At 38.3% G+C, this 21,905-nt stretch overlaps 1 pseudogene; it reads right to left on the bottom strand.

Moving 5' to 3' along the window:
• Positions 1-21,905, bottom strand: part of LOC100683003 — a 26,470-nt pseudogene extending 4,565 nt beyond the window's left edge.

Here is a 21,905-nt window from a genome sequence, read left to right as displayed (position 1 = left end):
TGGTGGTAACTGGATGCTGATGGATAAAATGGAAGGAAGCTTTCAGGTATTCCCAAAAGGAAGTTACCTGGTATCTAGTCTGTCTTATTCCATTCCTGATTATAAACGTCTGCCCTCCTACCCCATCACCTAATGATAAAGCCAAGCAGTACATCAAAGCCTCAGACAAAAGGTCTATTAGGTATGCCTATGATTAAGGTTGATTAGCTAGAAGTCACTGGGAATTTTAGTCCAAGATCAGTGGTGAATCACATCCAATTTGCATAAACTACGAGGTACTTCATTAAGGCTAATCATTTTCCTCTGTCTTTCAGTAATAAATCATCCTTCTATGGGGTTCATTTAGATTGAGCTTGAAGATTTTGCCTTCAGAATTCTTCAACACTATTAAGATCACTTTAGCTATGCTCTTTGGCCTCATTTGCTGGGATGGTACCTTTTTGGATCCCCATCTCAGAGCTACATCCTTGAAAAAGCTTCTTAGAAATGTAAGCAGTGATTCATTAGAGTCCCTGTGCCAGCAGCCAAGACCCATACAATAATGAATTGTGTATCTTTTAAAACATTGGTAGAACAAATCATACTTGTTTCAACTGATAAAGTGCTCAGGCCACATAGTGCACTGTGTTGAGCCAACTGATGATTAAATAATTTTACATACTCTTCTTGAAATGAGTCTATTTAAATCCAGGAAAATTGACCAGGTTTAACATTCCAGAGCTCTTGTGTGGATGATTCTTTCTTTGCGATTACTTGTGAGAGTGATGAGATGCTGCTTGTGCTACCCCAAGGATTATTCCTTTCTATTGCTTGTAATTTGTACATTTGCCCCATGTGCCTTGCACCTTCCCATCCCCTTCACAGTCCTCTTTGCTTGTGCCTATTGAATATCCTTTTATAAAAAAAATTTGGGGGGCCACCTTGGTAGCTCAATGGTTGATTTGGCTCAGGTCATGATTCTGGGGTCCTGGGATTGAGTACCACATCAGGCTTCCCACAGGGAGGCTACTTCTTCTCTGCCTATCTCTGCCTCTTTCTCTGTGTCTCTCATGAATAAATAAATAAAAATCGAATAACTAAATAAGTAAATTTTTAATTTAAATTCAATTAATTAGCATATAATGTATTATTGGTTTCAGAGGTAGAGGTCAGTGATTCAAACTTTTTACTTATTTATCTCTCATGCTCCTTGAAAACAGGGATTCCATGCCCAGCTCATAGCTTACAGTAAATATGTATTGATAAATTGTTGTGAATTATGAGATAATGGCTATAATGGAATATTATAGAGCCCATGGAAAGAATGATATTAATCGCTATACATAGATATATAAAGATTCCCATCTATTTCATAGTATAGTTACTAGAAGAAAGCAAGCTGAAAATCATAATGCATAGGATGATCCCATTTTTTTTTTGAATAAAATAATGCTTATGTGTATATTCATAGAAAAGGTAAAAAGTGTAAGTACACAGGGGCTGGATATAGGGTAAAAAGGTAGGGCTTTTGCTTTTAACTTAATAAATTTCTATGTTTTAATCTGTTAGATTGAATCTGTATTACTATTATAAATTAAAAACCCAGTAAAGAGTTTTAAAAACCATAAAATTATAGATTCTGGTTGCTAAATACTATTATTTAAAAAAAAAAAAAACACTCCATTCATTTTGTAGGGCTACTATAACAAATTACCCCAAACTGAGTGGTTTAATAAAAGAAAAATGTATTCTTTCATAGTTCTGGAGGTTAGAAGTCTGAAATGAAGGTAGAGCCATGTTCCCTCCAAAGGCTCTAGGAAAGAATACTTACCTCTCTAGCAGTAATTAGTAATTTTGGCATTCCTTGGCTTGCGGACACATCATTGTAATCTCTGCCTCCATTTTCACTCGGGCTTTTCTTCTGTGCTTCTCTAGACCTTTACATATCCTTCTTATGAAGACACCAGTCATTGCATTTAGGGTCCACCCCAACCCCGTATGACCTTAACAAAACTAATTATGTCTGCAAAAACCATATTTTCAAATAAGGTCATATTCTGAGGTTCTGGATGGAGTTGAATTCTGGGGGGACACAATTCACCCCAGTACAAATATTAACAAGGGCCAAAACCAATAAGTTCTATGTGTCAAGACTTCTTTTCTGAAGACTGTTGTCTGGGCAGGTAGGTTATCAGTACAGTTTGCTATCTCTCATTGAACAGGTGCAGGAGTGCAGGATGGAAGTTCCGTGTGATAGTGCAGTTGCTGCAGGTTTGGAGAACCTAACAAGCCTTCAGTTTATCTCTCCTCCAGTCTTAGACCCGAATCCACTTGACCCTATCACTCCAGTTCTGGGATGAAACAGCTTTTAGTTCCCTTTTTAATCTCTACTTTTACTTTTGATGTGAGGTTTTGCTTAATTTACAAATTTAGTTTCTTTCCTTCCTTTTCTTTCTTTCTTCCTTTTCTTTCTTCCTTTTCTTTCTTTCTTTCTTTCTTTCTTTCTTTCTTTCTTTCTTTCTTTCTTTCTTTCTTTCTTTCTTCTTCTTCTTCTTTCTTTCTTTCTTTCTTTCTTTCTTTCTTTCTTTCTTTCTTTCTTCTTTCTTTCTTCTCTTTCTTTCTTTTGTCTTACTATAGACGAGGCTCTGCAAGGTACACAAAATGAATTTCCTTAATTTTGAGGATCTTGTAGTTTGGATTATGAATGTGAGTACTGTACTTACTGATTTAAAGAGACACATTTTAACATTCCTAAAACTGGGACTTTTCTACTGTTGATGGTGTGACATAGTTTGACAGCATTAAAAATTTCCTAATGGTAAAAAAAAAATTACATGCCCTATAGTTAATATCTTCAGATTCAATGAGATATGGTAGCATGAGAAATTGGGCAAGTTACCTGCCATTGATAAGCATATGCTGTGAGGGATTGTGTGTTAGGAACAGGAATCTATAGTTTATTTCTTTAAATAGTTTTTAAAAATAAAAATATGTTTATAGGTTTATTATGGCTATTACTTTTTTTAAAATAAATTTATTTTTTATTGATGTTCAATTTGCCAACATACAGAATAACACCCAGTGCTCATCCCGTCAAGTGCCCCCCTCAGTGCCCTCCTCCCCTTCTACCACCCCTAGTTTGTTTCCCAGAGTTAGGAGTCTTTATGTTCTGTCTCCCTTTCTGATATTTCCCACACATTTCTTCTCCCTTCCCTTATATTCCCTTTCACAAGTATTTATATTCCCCAAATGAATGAGAACATACACTGTTTGTTCTTCTCCGATTGACTTACTTCACTCAGCATAATACCCTCCAGTTCCATCCACGTTGAAGCAAATGGTGGGTATTTGTCGTTTCTAATGGCTGAGTAATATTCCATTGTATACATAAACCACAGCTTCTTTATCCATTCATCTTTCGATGGACACCGAGGCTCCTTCCACAGTGTGGCTATTGTGGACATTGCTGCTAGAAACATCGGGGTGCGGGTGTCCCGGCGTTTCATTGCATCTGTATCTTTGCTCCCGACAGTGCAATTGCTGGGTCGTAGGGCAGGTCTATTTTTAACTCTTTGAGGAACCTCCACACAGTTTTCCAGAGTGGCTGCACCAGTTCACATTCCCACCAACAGTGCAGGAGGGTTCCCCTTTCTCCACATCCTCTCCAACATTTGTGGTTTCCTGCCTTGTTAATGTTCCCCATTCTCACTGGTGTGAGGTGGTATCTCATTGTGGTTTTGATTTGTATTTCCCTGATGGCAAGTGATGCTGAGCATTTTCTCATGTGCGTGTTGGCCATGTCTATGTCTTCCTCTGTGAGATTTCTCTTCATGTCTTTTGCCCATTTCATGATTGGATTGTTTGTTTCTTTGGTGTTGAGTTTAAGAAGTTCTTTATAGATCTTGGATATTAGCCCTTTATCTGATACATCATTTGCAAATATCTTCTCCCATTCTGTAGGTTGTCTTTGAGTTTTGTTGACTGTATCCTTTGCTGTGCAAAAGCTTCTTATCTTGATGAAGGCCCAATAGCTCATTTTTGCTTTTGTTTCTTTTGCCTTCGTGGATGTATCTTGCAAGAAGTTACTATGGCCGAGTTCAAAAAGGGTGTTGCCTGTGTTCTCCTCTAGGATTTTGATGGACTCTTGTCTCACATTTAGATCTTTCATCCATCTTGAGTTTATCTTTGTGTATGGTGCAAGAGAGTGGTCTAGTTTCATTCTTCTGCATGTGGATGTCCAATTTTCCCAGCACCATCTATTGAAGAGACTGTCTTTCTTCCAATGGATAGTCTTTCCTCCTTTATCGAATATTAGTTGACCATAAAGTTCAGGGTCCACTTCTGGGTTCTCTATTCTGTTCCATTGATCTATGTGTCTGTTTTTGTGCCAGTACCACACTGTCTTGATGACCACAGCTTTGTAGTACAACCTGAAATCTGGCATTGTGATGCTCCCAGATATGGTTTTCGTTTTAAAACTTCCTCTGGCTATTCGGGGTCTTTTCTGATTCCACACAAATCTTAAAATAATTTGTTCTAATTCTCTGAAGAAATTCCATGGTATTTTGATAGGGATTGCATTAAACGTGTAAATTGCCGTGGGTAACATTGATATTTTCACAATATTAATTCTGCCAATCCATGAGCCTGGAATATTTTTCCATCTCTTTGTGTCTTCCTCAATTTCTTTCAGAAGTGTTCTATAGTTTTTAGGGTATAGATCCTTTACCTCTTTGGTTAGGTTTTTTCCTAGGTATCTTATGCTTTTGGGTGCAATTATAAATGGGATTGACTCCTTAATTTCTCTTTCTTCAGTCTCATTGTTAGTGTATAGAAATGCCATTGATTTCTGGGCATTGATTTTGTATCCTGCCACGCTACCAAATTGCTGTATGAGTTCTAGCAATCTTGGGGTGGAGGCTTTTGGGTTTTCTATGTAGAGTATCATGTCATCGGTGAAGAGGGAGAGTTTGACTTCTTCTTTGCCAATTTGAATGCCTTTAATGTCTTTTTGTTGTCTGATTGCTGAGGCTAGGACTTCCAGTACCATGTTGAATAGCAGTGGCGAGAGTGGACATCTCTGTCTTGTTCCTGATCTTAGGGGAAAGGCTCCCAGTGCTTCCCCATTGAGAATGATATTTGCTGTGGGCTTTTTGTAGATGGCTTTTAAGATGTCGAGGAATGTTCCCTCTATCCCTACGCTCTGAAGAGTTTTGATCAGGAATGGATGCTGTATTTTGTCAAATGCTTTCTCTGCATCTATTGAGAGGATCATATGGTTCTTGGTTTTTCTCTTGTTGATATGATGAATCACCTTGATTGTTTTACGGGTGTTGAACCAGCCTTGTGTCCCGGGGATAAATCCTACTTGGTCATGGTGAATAATTTTCTTAATGTACTGTTGGATCCTATTGGCCAGTTGAAAATTTTTGCATCCATGTTCATCAGGGATATTGGTCTGTAATTCTCCTTTTTGGTGGGGTCTTTGTCTGGTTTTGGAATTAAGGTGATGCTGGCCTCATAGAACGAATTTGGAAGTACTCCATCTCTTTCTATCTTTCCAAACAGCTTTAGGAGAATAGGTATGGTTTCTTCTTTTAATGTTTGATAGAATTCCCCTGGGAAGCCATCTGGCCCTGGACTTTTGTGTCTTGGGAGGTTTTTGATGACTGCTTCAATTTCCTCCCTGGTTATTGGCCTGTTCAGGTTTTCTATTTCTTCCTGTTCCAGTTTTGGTAGTTTGTGGCTTTCCAGGAATGCATCCATTTCTTCTAGATTGCCTATTTTATTGGCGTATAGCTGTTCATAATATGTTTTTAAAATCATTTGTATTTCCTTGGTGTTGGTAGTGATCTCTCCTTTCTCATTCATGATTTTATTAATTTGAGTCTTCTCTCTCTTCTTTTTAATAAGGCTGGCTAATGGTTTATCTATCTTATTAATTCTTTCAAAGAACCAACTCCTGGTTCTGTTGATCTGTTCCACAGTTCTTCTGGTCTCGATTTCGTTGAGTTCTGCTCGAATCTTAATTAACTCTCTTCTTCTGCTGGGTGTAGGATCTATCTGCTGTTTTTTCTCTAGCTTTAGGTGTAAGGTTAGCTTTTGTATTTGAGTTCTTTCCAGTTTTTTTTTTAATTTTTTTTAAATTTTTATTTATTTGTGATAGTCACAGAGAGAGAGAGAGAGAATGAGGCAGAGACACAGGCAGAGGGAGAAGCAGGCTCCATGCACCGGGAGCCCGACGTGGGACTGGATCCCGGGTCTCCAGGATCGCGCCCTGGGCCAAAGGCAGGCGCCAAACCACTGCGCCACCCAGGGATCCCCTCTTTCCAGTTTTTGAATGGATGCTTGTATTGCGATGTATTTCCCCCTTACGACTGCTTTTGCTGCATCCCAAAGATTTTGAACGGTTGTATCTTCATTCTCATTAGTTTCCATGAATCTTTTTAATTCTTCCTTAATTTCCTGGTTGACCCTTTCATCTTTTAGCAGGATGGTCCTTAACCTCCACGTGTTTGAGGTCCTTCCAAACTTCTTGTTGTGATTTAGTTCTAATTTCAAGGCATTATGGTCTGAGAAAATGCAGGGGACGATCCCAATCTTTTGGTATCAGTTCAGACCTGATTTGTGACCCAGTATGTGGTCTATTCTGGAGAAAGATCCATGTGCACTTGAGAAGAATGTGTATTCAGTTGAGTTTGGATGTAAAGTTCTGTAGATATCTGTGAAATCCATCTGGTCCAGTGTATCATTTAAAGCTCTCGTTTCTTTGGAGATGTTGTGCTTAGAAGACCTATCGAGTATAGAAAGAGCTAGATTGAAGTCACCAAGTATAAGTGTATTATTATCTAAGTATTTCTTCACTTTGGTTATTAATTGATTAAAATATTTGGCAGCTCCCACATTCGGGGCATATATATTGAGGATTGTTAAGTCCTCTTTTTGGATAGATCCTTTAAGTATGATATAGTGTCCCTCTTCATCTCTCACTACAGTCTTCGGGGTAAATTTTATTTTATCTGATATGAGGATGGCTACCCCTGCTTTCTTTTGAGGACCATTTGAATGGTAAACGGTTCTCCAACCTTTTATTTTCAGGCTGTAGGTGTCCTTCTGTCTGAAATGAGTCTCTTGTAGACAGCAAATAGATGGGTCCTGCTTTTTTATCCAGTTTGAAACCCTGCGCCTTTTGATGGGGTCATTAAGCCCGGTCACATTCTGAGTTACTATTGAGAGATATGAGTTTAGTGTCATCATGATATCTATTCAGTCCTTGTTTTTGTGGATTGTTCCCTGAACTTCTTCTTAAAGGGGAATTTTAAGAGTCCCCCTTAAAATTTCTTGCAGAGCTGGTTTGGAGGTCACATATTCTTTCAGTTCCTGCCTGTATTGGAAGCTCTTTATCTCTCCTTCCATTTTGAATGAGAGCCTTGCTGGATAAAGTATTCTTGGTTGCATGTTCTTCTCATTTAGGAGCCTGAATATATCCTGCCACCCTTTCTGGCCTGCCAGGTCTCTGTGGAGACATCTGCTGCTACCCTAATACTCCTCCACATAAAGGTCAGGGATTTCTTGTCTTTTGCTGCTTTAAGGATCTTCTCTTTATCTTTGGAATTTGCAAGCTTAACTATTAGATGTCGAGGTGTTGAACGGTTTTTATTGATTTTAGGGGGGGATCTCTCTATATCCTGGATCTGAATGCCTGTTTCCCTTCCCAGATGAGGAAAGTTTTCAGCTATGATTTGTTCAAATACATATTCTGGCCCTCTGACCCTTTTGGTGTCCTTGGGAACCCCAATTAAATGTAGGTTTTTCTTCCTCAGGCTGTTGTTTATTTCCCTTAATCTATCCTCATGGTCTTTTGTTTGTCTCTTTTTTCCTCAGTTTCCCTCTTTGCCATCAACTTGTCTTCTATGTCACTCACTCGTTCTTCCACTTCGTTAACCCTCATAGTTAGGACTTCTAGTTTGGATTGCATCTCATTCAATTGATTTTTAATTTCTGCCTGATTGGGTCTAAATTCTGCAGTCATGAAGTCTCTTGAGTCCTTTATGCTTTTTTCTAGAGCCACCAGTAGCTGTATAATAGTGCTTCTGTATTGTCTTTTTGACATTGAATTGTAATCCAGATTTTGTAACTCTGTGGGAGAGAGGACTGTTTCTTTCTTTTGAAGTGAGGTTTTCCTTCTAGTCATTTTGCTCAGTGCAAAGTGGCCAAAAACAAGTTGTATTGGGAAAAGGAGAAAAAGAGAGAGAAAGAAGGAAAGAAAAGAGAAAAAGAAAAAAGGAAGAAAAAAAGAAAAAAAGAGAAGAAAAAGAGAAAGATAAAGAAAGGAAAAAAAGGGTGGGGGAAGCAAACAGAAATCAAAAAGAAAAAAAAGAAAAGAAAAGTAAAAAACCACGGGGGAGTATCTTCTGATTCTGTGTACTTTAATTCCCTTGACTTCCCCTGGAACTAGTCCGTCTAGCTGGTCTTCTGGGGGAGGGGCCTGTTGTGCTGATTCTCAGGTGTTAGCACTTGGGGGAGCTGCTCTGCCCCTGCCTGTTGCAGGGCTCAGTGGGGGTTGTTTACCCCGTGAGGCCCCAGGAGGAACAACCGCAGTGGCGGGGCCAGCTCTGCAGCGCTGGAGTCAGCTCCCGCAGTAGCCCCAGAGCTCTCCGTCTGCAGGGCCTGGAGGCTCCGGGGCGGGGCCGCTGATCTGCTCAGCTGGGGCAGGAGCGTCCTTGCTGTCCTGGGCCCTCCCGGCCTCTGCCTGTCCCGGGGGGAAGCCGGATCCTGGGCTGTGTCCCGGCGTTCTGTGCTCCGGGGCCTGTGCTGTTGGATTCGCGCTCCCGCCCCGCAGCCCCCTCCGCGGAGCCGCCCCCGAGCCCCCCGAGCTGCTCCGGCCCCGCAGCCCCCTCCGAGGAGCCGCCCCCGAGCCCCCCGAGCTGCTCCGGGTCCCGCCGTGCGCGCTGCAGCCCTTAGGGAGCTCGGCGCACTCTCCCGGGGCGCAGGTGTCTGTTAGTGTCCCCGGGAGCCCGAGGGCATCCCCGCCCTCCTGGGTCCTGCTCCAACTCCCCGCGAGCCCCTTTCCGCCGGGAAGGTTGGTGCAGCTCCTGCTCCTCCGGGACGGGGCTCTCCTGTCCTGGGGACACTCGCCCCGGCCTCAGCCCGGCTCCTCGCGGGGCCCCTCCCCCTTGGAGGCCTTTGTTTCTTTATTTCTTTTTCCCCCGTCTTCCTACCTGGATAGAAGCGCGAACTCTTCTCACTGTTGCATTCCAGCTGGTCTCTCTTTAAATCTCAGGCCGAATTCGTAGATTTTCGGCATGATTTGAAGGTTATCCAGGTAATTTGGTGGGGACAGGTGATTTGGGGACCCTACTCTTCCGCCATCTTGCCCCTCCCTCCACCTGTCTATTACTTTTTAATTTGAGGTACAAATTGACCTATAGCATTACATTAGTTTCAAGTATATAATATAGTGACTCAATCTTTGTATATATTGCAAAATAATCATAAGTCTAGTTCACATTTATTAGCATACATAGTTACAAAAGATACTTTCTTGTAAAGAGAACTTTTAAAATCTATTGTTAGCAATTTGCAAATATGCAATATGATATTATTAACTATAGTCATCCATGCTGTACATTACATCCTTGGGACTTATTTTATAACTGGAATTTTGTATTTTTTTTTACTCCATTCTCTCATTTCACTCCACCACACTTTCTGCCTCTGGCAAACACCAATATGTTCCCTGTATCTATGAACTTAAAGATTTTTTTTAATTCCATGTATAAATGAGATCATTGTCTTTGTCTGACTTATTTCACTTAGCACAATGACCTTAAGGTCCCTCCATGTTGCAAATGGCAAGATTGCATTCTTTTTTATGCCTGAGTAATATTCTATCTATCTATCTATCTATCTATCTATCTATCTATCTATCTATCACATTTTCTTTATTATTTCATCCATTGGTTATTTAAGTTATTTCTGTATCTTGACTATTGTGCTATGAATGAAAATGGGGATTTAGTTTTTTTTCTTAATGTTTTCATTTTCTTTAGATAAATACCCAGAAGTAGAATTGCTAGATCATATGGTAATTCTATTTTTACTTTTTTGAGGAACCTCCACACTATTTGCTTTAGTGGCTTCTCCAATTTACATTCCCGAGAACAGTACACATGGGTTTCCTTTTGTCCATATCCTTGCTAACACTTGCTATTTCTAATTACCTTATTGCTTAAATTTATTCTGTAAATATGATCCTGCACTGCTATTTGCAAGGGATAGAGAATATCCAAATGCTCATTTAAAAAAATATTAGAACTTAAATTTACTAAGCAAGATATCTGGATAGCATTAAAAATCTTACAAGGCAAAAACATTTGTGAACTAGGGCAGAAGGCAAATCCATGGTCAGTAATGTCCAAAATTATGAACATTTTACCTTTCTTATTAGTAAGTTTCTTCTAAGAAACTGGGTTTTTGAATTTATATCAATTAAACCAAGTCTTTAAGGTGGAAAATTCATTGGTATCAACTGAACTGTTTTGCTTTTTGCTAAACCTCCATTCAGTTATCAATACTGAATTCTGTTTGCACAAAGTATCTTTTGTGTAATGCAAATTTCTGTCACTATTCCCTAGGGGATAAAATATCACATGGAAAAAGGAAGAAAATGAAAGATGAATTATGAATCTAATTCATGAGTTTTTTTTTTCTTTTACATAGTATTTGTGTCAGAGTCAGAAATAAAATCTAATTGAGAATATTCACCAACTAAAAGAAAACAGTTTTATGTGGCAAACCTACTGCCCCAGAAAACAAGTAATTAAAGAACCTCTTAAAATAGCAGCCATAAAATTGACATTCTGTGGGAGACCATGTGTTCATTACTGTTCTTTTTATTGAGGATCCTCCCTGGGCACTGTTCTGAGAATTGAAATCTGCTGGCAGAATGGGAACTTTAGCCAAGGACTTTGCATCCTCTTTGAGGGAAAAAGGTTAGTGCGTTTCTGGTGTACACAGGATAGTTGTATCATGTCAGGTGGAAATATGATCTTATCTTTCTTTGGAGCTTGGTTATGACTTAAGGAGATCTGTATGGGTGCCAAATTGACAAGCCGTGGACTTGTGGTAATTAATTGTGAGTGTCACCTTTGTTAGGTCGTGGTTACTAAATAGTCGAACATTATTCTCCATGTTTCAATGTAAGTATTTAAATTTTGTTTCTATTTGAGTATAGCTGACACAATGTTCATTAGTTTCAGGTATAAATGAAAATATTTTTTTGGTTGAGATTAATATTGAAATCTCTAGGTTTTGAGTAATATGAGTGAATTATCTAATCAATTGAAGGTCTTAATAGAAATAGAACTGACCTCTCTGAAAAAAGAGAGATTTCTACCCAGCAGACCACCTTTGGACTTGAAGTGCAAAATCAACTCTTCTCTGGGTCTCTAGCCTGCTAGCCCAACCTGCAGATTTTGGACTTGTCAGCCTCCACAATCATGTAACCCAGTTCCTTAAAATAAATCCTTATCTTATCCATTATCTATCTATCCATCATCTATCCATTTATACATATATACATCTTATTGGTTTTTTTTCCTTTGGTGAACCTTGATGTATACAGATTGTATGAGAGACAAAGCTTGGATAAGCAGAAGAGACTTTTTCCTGAGTTTAAGAACTCCAGGCATGGCAGACACTATTCCCTTACTACCTACTATTTTTCTATTTAGGCAAGGAATTATATGGAGAGTCTGTGATATTTCTTTGGCTGAAAGAAGTTGGAGGAAGTTTCTACAGAAAGGCAAAAGGGTCTTCCTTTATATTTTTATTCTATTGCTGATGGAATCTCATATTTCCCCCAATTTCCCCAAATGGGAATTGGAGCTAGATGTTGGAATCATTTATTGGAGCCAGTAACGAAACTTTGGTTGTTACTACAAATTTTACATTACATTTGCTTAGATCTCCTAGGGTTTGAGAGGGAATGTGCCCTCTCCACCATGTAAATAAAGAAACAAATATGATGGCCCACATCTTCCCTTAAAGACAGGACACTACCACTTCAAGGAAGGAAGCTCCAGCTCAAGGCTGCTGGGAGAGGGAGACTGGCTATATTCAAGTAGGTCATCTGTTTTCTCTCACAGAGTCTTCCTGTGGTCTGGCTCAAGCATTGCCTCCTTCATGAGCCTTTCTAAACTTTAATAGATTTCTTCCTACTCCAGAGTGTCCATCTCTATTCTCCTTCACAGCAAAACTTCTTGAGTCACCATCTCTGCAGCCTCACTTCACTTTCTTCCATACCTGACTCTATGCAGGCATTAGTCCTCATTATGCTACAAAGACCACCCCAGTCAAGGTCCCCCTTGACCATCATGTTGCCACATTCAAAAGTCACCTCTAGGTTCTCATCTTCTTTCACACCTCAGTGGCACTGATGATTCAGTTCTCCTCGAAACATGTTTTCTTTAGGTTTCTGTTGAGTAGAATTAAAATGAGATTTCCTCCTAGCTCGTTTCCTAATCCTTCTCAAATATCTTTGCAGATATCTCTGCTACTTAAACTTGAAAACCTAGAGTATCCAAGGGCTCGGTCCTGTACTCTATCTGCATAACCAAGCCTATGGCTTAAAATGCCATCCATATGCCTCATAAATCTACATTTCCATTTGTGGCCTTTGCCCTGAAATCCAGGCTTGTATATTCCAATTTCCTACTCCAATTTCCTACTTCACATCTCTGCTAACTATTCCCTATATTTGTAATCCTTAATCTATTCACAGATAGTTCCTTCTTATTATTTAAATTTCAATTTATACAGTACCTGTATAAACATTATCAGCTATATATCTGTCTATTTCTCATCTATCTACTGTTTATCATCACTCACTTACTTTTAATTTTATGCATAACTTGTGCCAGTGTGTATCCTTCTTTCCTTTAAAAAAAAAATCCTAGTTAACATACGGTGTAATATTAGTTTCAGGTGTAGAATATAATGATTCAAAATCTCCATACAACACCTGGTGCTCATCACAAGTGTACTCTCTAATCTCCATCACCTATTTTGACCATTTCTGGCCCCCTCCCCTCTGATAACCATAAATATTTTCATTATAGTTAGGAGTCTATTTCTTGGTTTCTCTCTCTCTCTCTCTCTCTTTTCCACTTTGCTCATTTGTTTTGTTTCTTAAATTCCACACAGGAGTGAAATCCTATGATATTTGTCTTTCTCTGACTGACTTATTTCACTTAGCATTATACTCTCTAGTTCCATCCATGTCATTTTAAATGGCAAAATTTTATTCTTTTTTAAAAGATTTTATTTATTTATTCTTGAGACACAGAGAAAGACAGAGTCACAGGCAGAGGGAGAAGCAGGCTCCCTGAAGTGAGCCGGAAGCAGGACTCAATCCCAGGATCCCATGATCATGACCTGAGCTGAAGGCAGATGCTCAACCACTGAGCTACCCAGGTGTCTCAAGATTTTATTCTTTCTGATGGCTGAATAATATTCTATTGTATATGTATATCACCTCTTCTTTATAGATTCATCAATCAAAGAACACTTGAGCTATTGTAGGTAATGCTGCTATAAACATCGGGGTGCATGTATCCCTTTGAATTTGTGTTTTTGTATTTTTGGGGTAAATACCCTGAGTGCAGTTGCTGGGTCATAAAGTACTTCTATTTTTAACTTTTTGAAGAACCTCCATACTGTTTTCTATGGCTGTACTAGTTTGCATTCCCACTAGCAGTGCATGAGGATTCCTTTTTCTCCACATTCTCAATAATACCTGTTGTTTTCGTGTTGTTGATTTTAGCCATTCTGACGGGTATGAGGTGATATCTCGTTGTAGTTTTGATCTGCATTTCCCTGATGGTAAGTGATGATGAACATCTTTTTATGTGTCTATTGGTCCTCCGTATGTCTTCTTTGGAGAAATACTCTTGTCTTCTGCCCATTTTTGATTGGATTATTTGCTTTTGTGTATTGAGTTGTGTAGGTTCTTTATATAATTTGGATAATACCCTTTTATTGGATGTACCATTTGCAAATATCTTCCCCCATTCTGTAGGTTGCCTTTCAGTTTTGTTGATTGTTTCCTTCATTGTGCAGAAGCTTTTTATTTTTATATAAACCCAATATTTTATTTTTGCTTTTGTTTCCCTTGCCTCAGGAAACACATCTAGAAAATGTTACTTTGGCCAATGTCAAAGACATTACTGCCTGTGCTCTCTTCTAGGACTTTTATGGTATCAAGTCTCACATTTAGGTCTTTAATCTATTTTGAACTTATTTTTGTGTATGGTATAAGTAAGTGGTCCAGTTTTATTCTTTTGTATATTGCTGTCCAGTTTTCCCAGCACCATTTGTTGAAGAGACTGTCATTTTCCCATTGCATATTCTTTCCTGATTTGTCAAAGATTATTTGATTATATAATTGTGGGTTTATTTCTGGGTTGTCTGTTCTGTTCTATTGATCTTTTTTTGTGCTAGTACCACACTGTTTTGATCACTACAGCTTTGCAGTATAACTTGAAATTTGGAATTGTGATGCCTCCAGCTTTGCTTTTCTTTTTCAAGATTGCTTTGGCTATTCAGGTTTTTTTGTGGTTCTATACATATTTTAGAATTGTTTTTTCAAGTTCTGTGAAAAAAATGATATTTTGATAGGGATTGCATTAAATGTGTAGATTGCTTTGTATAGTATGGACTTTTTTTTAAAGATTTTATTTATTCATGAGAAACACAGAGAGAGAGGCAGAGACACAGGCAGAGGGAGAAGCAGGTCCTTGCAGTGAACATGATGCGGGACTCGATCCTCAGACCCCAGGATCATGACATGAGCCAAGGGAGACACTCAACCACTGAGCCACCCAGGCATCCTTACTATGGACACTTTAACAATATTTGTTCTTCTAATCCATGAGCTTGAAAAGTCTTTCCATTTTATTTTATTGTCTCAAGTTCTTTCATTGGTGTTTCATAGTTTTCAGAGTAGAGGTCTTACACCTCTTTGGTTAAATTTATTCCTAGGTATCTTATTATTTTTGGTGTAATTATAAATGGGTTTTATTAATTTCTGTTTCTGCAGCCTCATAATTGGTATATAGAAATGCAACAAATTTCTGTACATTGATTTTGTATCCTGCAACTCTACTGAATTTGTATTTCAGTTCTAGCAAAGACTGGTGGAGTCTTTCAGGGTTTTGTTATATAGTATAATGCCATCTGCAAATAGTGAAAGTTTTACTTCTTCTGTACCGATTTGGGTGCCTTTTATTTCTTTTTGTTGTCTAATTGCTGTGATTAGGACTTCCAGCATATGCTGAATAAAAATAATGAGAGTGGACATCCATGTTTTGTTCTTGACTTTAGTGGGAAAGCTTTCAATTTTTCACTATTAAGGATGATTCAGCTGTAGGAATTTCATATATGGCCTTTATTATGTGGCACTATGTTTTAAATCATGAATGGATATTGTACTTGTCAAATACCTGTTCTTTGTCTCTTGAAATGATCATATGGTTCCTATCTTTTCTTTTATTGATATGATGTATTTCATTGATTGATCTATCAACATTTAACCCTCTTACAACCGAGGAATAAATCCCACCTGATCATGATAAATGATTTTTTAAATGTATTGTTGATCCTCTTTGCTAGTATTATGTTGAGGAACTTTGAATCTGAGATATTGCCCATAGTTCTCTTTTTTAGTGATGTCTTTATCTGGTTTTGGTACGGGGTAATGCTGGCCTCCTAGAATGAATTTGAAAGCTTTCCGTCCTCTTCTATTTTTGGGGGGTGATTTGAGAAGAATAGTTATTAACTTTTCTTTAAAAGTTTGATAGAATTCTGTGAAGTCCTCTGGTCCTGAACTTTTATTTTTTGGGAGTTTTTAAATAAGTGATTCAGTTTATTTGCTGGTTATTGGTCTGCTCAAATTTCCTATTTCTTCCTATTTCAGTTTTTTTTAGTTTATGTTTCTAGGAATTCATCCATTTCTTCTAGGTTGTCCAATTAGTTGGCACATAGTTTTTCATAACATTCTCTTACAATATTTGTATTTTTGTGGTGCTGGTTGTTATTTCTCCTCTCTCATTTGTGATTTTATTTATTTTAGCTTTTTCTCTTTTTTCTTGATAAGTCTGGTTAGAGGATTATCAATTTTTAAAATTTTTTTTCAAAGAACCATCTCCTGGTTTCATTGATCTGTTATATTGATTTTTGTTTTCATTTCTATATCATTTATTTCTGTTTTCATCTTATTATTTCCTTCCTTCTGCTGATTTTAGGTTTTGTTTGTTGTTTATATCTTTCTTGTTTATTTACTTTTTTAGTGTATTTTAGTTTCTACTACTTAAATGAAAATTCCGAGATTATTAGATTACCTGACAGAATAGAAGCCTAATAAATATTTTTCAAATTACTTGATTGAGAAATTATCATTTATAGCTCACCATTTAGCATTTAAGTTTCTACTACCATAATATTTTGCTGTTTTCTTTTTTTTTTTTTTTAATTTTTATTTATTTATGATAGTCACACAGAGAGAGAGAGAGAGAGAGAGAGAGAGAGAGAGAGGCAGAGACACAGGCAGAGGGAGAAGCAGGCTCCATGCACCAGGAGCCCGACGTGGGATTCGATCCCGGGTCTCCAGGATCGCGCCCTGGGCCAAAGGCAGGCGCCAAACCGCTGCGCCACCCAGGGTTCCCTATTTTGCTGTTTTCATGTATTTGTCTGGATAGCTATAGATTTAATATTCTATAAAGAGTGAGGTTAAGTCCAAATGGTGTTTGAAAAGTGTTCCCATTTTTAGGCAGAAACATGAGGTTTAGCAATAGAAGGTACCAGTTGCAAGTTGTATACTTAGTCTAGCATACTTGGTCTGTGCATTAACTCTCCACCCCCATGAATAATTCTCTTATTTTGATGTTCCTGTCTTAGGGACTCTTTCCTAATGTAGTCCTGATCTCTGTCACTTCCTCCTCCTGATATTTCCAGTAAGGATGACCAGCCTCCAGGCACTTGGTTACTCCCCTTTGAGGGTAAATAGAGCTAAAAGCAACTGTGAGAGCAGGAATAGTATGTATGTTTATTCTTCCTGGTATCTATCTTCATTTCTCCTTTACTTTTGAAGGATAGTTTCACTAGATATAAAATTCTAGTTTGATAGTTCCCTTCTTTTAACATGCCTTGCCTGCATAGTATCCAACAAGAAGTCCTCTGTAATTCTTATCCTTGTTTTTCTATGGGTGATGTTGTTTTGTTGTGATGGTGGTTGTTGTTTGTCCCCTCACCTCAGCTTGCTTCAATAATTTTTTCTGTGTCTTTGATTTTCTGTAGTTGGATACGGAATGTAATATACATAATATGTGGTTATATATGGTTAATAATATATATATAACCCAGCTCTTCTAACTTTTTTCTTCTTCTGGCATTTCAATTATTCATATGTTTTACCTTTTGAAAGTATCCTACAGCCCTTGGATGTTGCATTCTATCCCCTTTTCCTTTTTTCATTCTATTTTCTCTTTATAACTCAGTTTTGAAAGTTTCTATTAACCTATCTTTAAGTTCACAGATTCTTTCCTCAGATACATTCAGTTTACTAATGCACCTGCCAAAGGCATTGTTCATTTCTGTTAGAGTGGTTTTGATTTCTAGCATTTCCTTTTGATTCTTTACTAGAATTTCTATCTCTCTGCTCATATTACCCACTTGTTCTTGTCTACCTTTTCCATTAGAGCCCTTAACATATTAATTACAGTCATTTGAAATTCGGGATCAGGCCTGATAAAACCAACACCTGTGTCATACCAGAGTATGATTCTGACACTTGCTTTGTCTCTTCAGACTGTATTTTTTCTCACCTTTTAGTATACCTTGTAATTTATTTTTGTTATTGAAAGGTGGACATGATATATTGAACTGGGATAAATAGGCCTCTAGTGTGATGTTTATGTTAATTTGGCCAGTGCTTGGACCATGCTTAATGTTTGCTATAGCTGTAAGTAGCAGAGACTTCGATTCCTCTAGCTATTTGTTGTTGTTGTTAGGTGCCCTGTTATCTTTGGGTTTCCCTAAAAATTCCTTCTTAAATAGAGTCTCAGTCTTGCAGCTTTTTTAGCTGAATCTACTGGTACTACAGTGTTGGTGTGGTGGTAAGGTATGGAAGAGGGGAAGCATCCTATAATCTTATGATTAAATCTCAGTCCTTTAGTGGCCCTGTGTCTCAAGGCTGTGACCTTTACTTGTGTTTCTTAGCTTTCCTCCCCTTTCCTTTGTATGAAATCAAGGCTAGAAGGGACGGTAGTGGAAAAATGCCCCATCACTATCTGTGATAAGGCTCTAGTGAGTAGGCCTTGGTTATGAACACTCTGGGAATATTTTACAATGGTTACACTTGCCTTCCCCTCACAGTAGCCACAAGGTGATCATTCTTGGCTCTTAACCATTAAAACCCTCATGTTCCTGGAGGTGAAATCCATGAAGGTGTGAAGGTCCTGTAATATCTGCAAGCCTCAGGATCTCTCACTGTCAAGCTAGTTCATACACAAGCTCCAGCAATTTGTCAAAATTTCCATTTAAATGTTTCTACCAAATTATGGCCCTGGTGGCTTCTGCCACAGAGAAGCAGATCTTAGCTCTAGCTCTGCAGGATTTGATTGGTGGTATGCTTTGCAATCTTAATTCTTTGATGTTTCCAGAAAAATCACCGATTTTCAGTCTGTTAAACATTTGCTTTTCCTAAGAACGAAAGTGATGATTTCCAAGCTTTTAACACATTGGACTCTGAACTGGAAGTCTAAATATCCTTTATAGGATCTAGTGCTGCATTAAACAGGCATCAGCACAGCATGTCTTGGCTTGTGTTTCCAGCAGTTCTACTTGGCCCATTTCCCCACCACTTCCCACAGCTGCATGGGACATTCTTCTTGATGAAAGAAAAGAGTTGGAGCTTTGGCAAGTTGTATTTTAATGACTGCCAATCTCTGAAATATAGTCACTAACTTAGTACTTAAAGTGAGTCATGGATGACAGCCAAGATGAAGTCAGGGATTATCTTAGCTTCTTGTTTTCATGTTCCAGACATGTATACTTGCATAGTGTCCAAAAACCCTTCTCTGTTGGACTGGAGCCTTAGCTTCCTCAGGAAAGTCCATTTTTATAGCAGCAATGTCCACAATAGCCAAACTGTGGAAGGAGCCTCGGTGTCCATCGAAAGATGAATGGATAAAGAAGATGTGGTTTATGTATACAATGGAATATTACTCAGCCATTAGAAATGACAAATACCCACCATTTGCTTCAACGTGGATGGAACTGGAGGGTATTATGCTGAGTGAAATAAGTCAATCGGAGAAGGACAAACATTATATGTTCTCATTCATTTGGGGAATATAAATAATAGTGAAAGGGAATAGAAGGGAAGGGAGAAGAAATGTGTGGGAAATATCAGAAAGGGAGACAGAACATAAAGACTCCTAACTCTGGGAAACGAATTAGGGGTGGTGGAAGGGGAGGAGGGTGGGGGGTGGGGGTGAATGGGTGACGGGCACTGAGCGGGGCACTTGATGGGATGAGCACTGGGTGTTATTCTGTATGTTGGCAAATTGAACATCAATAAAAAATACATTTATTATTTAAAAAAAAAAAGAAAGTCCATTTCTGATGTTTCCCTGAGGTCTTGGTTTCTGGAAGGTAGAGAGCCTTTAGTTTTCTTATTTGTGGTTTTGTTTTTACTCAATGGCAACATGTTTCCTCTCCTTTCTATCCTTCCATCATTCATTCATTCCTTTCATCTACTCTTCCTTCCTTTCTTCCTTTTCTTTTTAATATTAGTATTTAGCATGTTTGTGTGAGGCTAAACATTTTACTCCTTAATGATAGCTTTTATCAGAATAAGATAGTTTAGCTGAAGATGGCTGCCTGGTGAAACTTTTTGATACTGATTTGAAATGCAAATTAATATAAGCAATTACCAGATACTATACATGGTCTTAAAATGGAAGACTTTAAATGACATTTCCCTGGCACTCTGTGTGAATCTCAAAGATTAGGCATTCTTTTATTCAATAAATTAAATATGCACCCAAAACCCAGTTTGAAGTTACCATCATATAGTCATTCTTATTGTAGCCAGTTCTAAAATAAAGATGATTTTACCAAATAACAGTTACCTAAAGAATCACTTCCCACTTGGGAATATATGTTTAGAAAGTGAGATATTTTGTGTGGGTGGGTTCTGATGGCTTCAGAGTATGAAGACCAATGTGACATTTTTAGGGAGATGGATTTTTTTCTACTCGGTATGAAATTAGGAAACTAACATTTATTGATTCTTTTTTGTATCAAATTATTTCTATTCATTCAGTATTCAATGAATATTTATTGAGTGCTACCATGTTTTGGCCATATATTTTAATTGCTATGGGTACAGTGGGATGGGACACTCAGTTCCTTCTCTCATGAATCTCATATTTTGGTTGGGAGCATAAAATGAATACAGAGAATAATATGTACCCTGATTGAGATAGAAAATGGCTGGGTGAGTGGTAAGAAGAGGGTGTACATTAGATAGGGTAGGGAATCAGGCCTTTTGGAAAGGTGACATTCTCATTGAACTATTAGAGAGTCAGCCAACCACTCATTTTCTAATTTTTACAACAATGGGAGACCAAGGTAACATTTGCTCAGGTGGTACAGGCAAAGAAATAAATTACTTAACTAGATTAAGTAATTTCTTTAAAGTTACACAGACTTCCAATCTTAATCCATTTGCCTCCAAAGCTGTTCACTGTCACATCCTGCAGGTGCTTGTTTTCCAACTGCCTCAGGGATGGGCAGACACAAGCTCTTTGTTGACTCGATCTTGGACATTAGACATGGAACAGAGAATTTCTTAAGAAAACTAATGTGGAGTTACCTAATTGTTTTGGTAAAAACCTAAAAAAGAAAAGACAGCCACTTAATTATAGATACTTTTCATAAAAAGGGATTTTTAATATCAAAAGAGTTGAAGGGGTATTTTCTGAGATTAAAGGACATGAATCCAAATTAAATGAAATTAGCTTTATGAAACATCGTCTTTATTTTACTTATTTCTTTTTTTTCTGATCTTATTTATTTTATTTGTCACTCTTAGAAAATCTAATTTTTGACTGGACTCAGACTTAGAAGTAGAAGCTCTCAGAGAGGACAGCTTCCATCTCTTGGCAATCTGTTCCTGCCATTTTTCGTTGGCCTCCTTCATTCTCTTGGCCACAAGTTTAACATATTCTGCAGCCTCTTCCTTCTTTTTCTTAGTATGCTGTTTCTTCAAAGCAATACGCTGATGTTTGTATTGGAGGACATGTGGAGGACACATGGAGTAACAAGATGCTGAATCTTAGGCGCCTTGGTTCTAGGTTTCTTACCTTTTTTTGTTTAGGGGCTTTCTAACAACATACTGGCGGACATCGTCTTCTTTTGACAGATTAAAAAGTTTGCAGATTCTGCTGGCCCTTTTGGGCCCCAGGTGATGAGGCACAGAAATATCAGTGAGTCCAAGAATATCCTTCTCCCCTTTTTTCACAATAACCAAATTGAGAACACTGAGATTGGCATCCACCATGCAACCCCAGGTAGATTTGTGTTTCCTCTTTCCAGTCCTCCTGGGTCGGTAGCAGGAATGCCCCTTACTCAGCAGCAGGCGGACACAGCCATGGGTCAAGACACCCTGCTTCATGGGGAAGCCTTGCTTGTCATTGCCACCACTGATTTGTACTATGTAACCCTTCCATTCCTTGCCCAGAGCATCAGCAGCAATGTCTGTGGTCATATCCTTCTTATAAAAGGTACACAGTTTTTCACTGATCATCCACTTCAATGAGTTTCTGGCAGCCCGTGGCTGGGAAAGAGATGTTCAGCTTCAT

This window comes from Canis lupus, chromosome 8 (assembly GCF_011100685.1).
Source record: "Canis lupus familiaris isolate Mischka breed German Shepherd chromosome 8, alternate assembly UU_Cfam_GSD_1.0, whole genome shotgun sequence".
In the NCBI taxonomy this organism is placed as follows: Eukaryota; Metazoa; Chordata; class Mammalia; order Carnivora; family Canidae; genus Canis; species Canis lupus.
The sequence above is the reverse complement of the archived record's forward strand: the minus strand, read 5'-3'. Positions and strand labels throughout refer to the sequence as shown.